The sequence below is a fragment of the Mus musculus genome, chromosome 11, assembly GCF_000001635.26.
Source record: "Mus musculus strain C57BL/6J chromosome 11, GRCm38.p6 C57BL/6J".
NCBI classification, from domain to species: domain Eukaryota; kingdom Metazoa; phylum Chordata; class Mammalia; order Rodentia; family Muridae; genus Mus; species Mus musculus.
In genome coordinates, this window is record NC_000077.6 from 61,456,621 (window position 1) to 61,458,996 (window position 2,376).

Below are 2,376 nucleotides of genomic sequence, written 5' to 3' on the forward strand. Positions count from 1 at the left end.
CTGTGATCTACCTGCCTCCCAAATGCAGTAATTAAAGGCATGTGCCACCACTGCCCAACATTTTTTCCTACAAATGTTTTAATTTTGTTTTTCTTTATAACTGAATAGAATTCCAGTGTGTGTGTATGTGTGTCTGTGTGTGTGTATCTGTGTGTGTAGCGTGCTTTCATGATCCATCAGCCGATAGACATCCAGACTGATTCCATTTCCTGGCTATTGTGAGCATGGACGTCCAAGTGTCTGCTAGTAGGATATGGAGCCATGAGAGTGTGTTGGTTCCTTTTCTGTTGCTGTAATAAAGCACCGTGACCAAGGCAATTTATTGAAGGAGTTTATCCAGGCTTACCATTCATTCCAGAGGGATAAGGGTCTACCATGATGTGAAAGTGAGGCCGCAAGTGGCAGACCTAGCAGCTGGAGCAGGAAGCTGAGGGCTCACTTCCTGAACCACGAGGAGGAAGTAGAGAGAGGGGGGATTGGCAGTGGCCTAAGGCTTTGAGATTCCCAAAGCCCAGCCCTGTGACATACTTCTTCCAACAAGACCACACCTCCTAAACTCCTCCAAACGGCACTAGATTTTGTTTTTCTTAGGTCTCAAAGAAGTCTGGGTGTCAGCCATATTCACCCTGGACTCCTCCCTCTGCTTGCTTTCTCCCCCAGAGCTACAATAAAAGTCCTCTCCATACTTTAGGAGTAGACATGCCTCCTCCTGTTGCTTCTTTTTTTTTTTTTTTTAATTTCCATTTTTGTTTTTGAGAGGCTTTTCTTAGGGGTGGGGAAATGAAAGTTGACATAAACCCCATTTGTCTCCATTTAAGGTCCAGGCCTGATTTTGAAAAGAAGGTGATAAGGCTCTAGGAACAGACCATGAAATCTGGAAACAAAGTCATAAAACCTCCTCCCAAAAAACAGCCTGGAGATCACCACAAAAATGGGGAAATATCTTATCTCAGGATGGGCCATCTGTGCTGGGCCATCCTATGGCCATCCTATGTGCTATCTCATCCTATGGTTAAACATTCATGACATAGGAATGCAGGCCACTGACAACCTGTGACACCCTAGCATCCACCAATGAAATTTTAGATTACTTAATCCTCCTAGAAAATTCCCCTAATTCCCTTTAAGATGGCCTGCATGCCTTTGTCTGGGATCGCCTTTTCGAAGAATGGTTGCCCCCCCCCCCAACACACACACACACACACACACACACACACACACACACACACACACATGCTGGATGTTTCTGCAGAATAAATGTTCTTTGTCTTTGCATACCATCTGAGTCTGGGGTTTTCCTTCTGCGATTCTTGGACCCTTACAGAAACACACACACACACACACACACACACACACACACACACACACCCAGCAGGCTCACAGAGATAAAGACCCTCCACAGAACAGAGAAGGGAGTCGGGAAGTTGAAGCTCAGCCTCTCATTGAAGACTTTGAAGGATTTTCTTCCCCTGATTTAGATAGAGTTGGTCAGTTTGAAGGATGTTAGGATGGGTGGTTGATCCACAATTGTGTCAACTTGTCCTGATCTGGTCTTGAACTTGTTAAGCCAACCTCTCAGTAGAAGCACGACTGGAGGGAGAAGAAGCCTGCAAGACCTTTGTTTTATGCTGCCAGCTTTGATCTTGGGTCAGAAGGGTGAGGAAGAAGTCGGCCATCTTGGAAGTTTACCATTTTTATTACCTAGTCATGCCTTTCTCCCTATCTGTCTGCCTAGCAGGGAATATGTCTAACTCCAGTCCTCATTCCTCCCATTAGAGTTTACCCCAACTGCTATTAGGGAGCTTGGAAGCACTGACCAGGAGCTGCCAAAGGGGGTTCTGAGGGAAGATCAGCAGTCAGAGTGCCTCAGAGGAGGGCTGGTCTAAGGTTTCACAATAAATCTTAACCAATGAAATTTAACCAATGGCAAAGATTCAGAACGCAGGTGTGGTGGTTTGAATAGGTTTGCTCCCCATAAACTCGTGTATTTGAAGGCTTGGTCCATAGGGAGTGGCACTATTAGGAGATGTGACTTTGTTGGAGTAGATGTGGCCTTGTTGGAGGAAGTGTATCACTGTGGGGGTGGGGTGTCACACACTTGAGGTCTCAGAAGCTCAAGTCTGGCCAACATGTCTCAGTCCCCTTTTTGCTGCCATCAAATCAAGATGCAGAACTCTCGGGTCCTTCTCCAGCACGATGTCTGCCTGCATGCCACCATGCTTCCCAGCGCTAGACCTTTAAAACTGTAAGCCAGCCCCAATTAAATGTTTTTTCCTTTATAAGAGTTACTGTGGTCATTGTGTCTGTTCACAGCAATAGAACACCCTAACTAAGACAATAAGAACGCCATTAGATGACTGTAATAGAGTGTCTCAG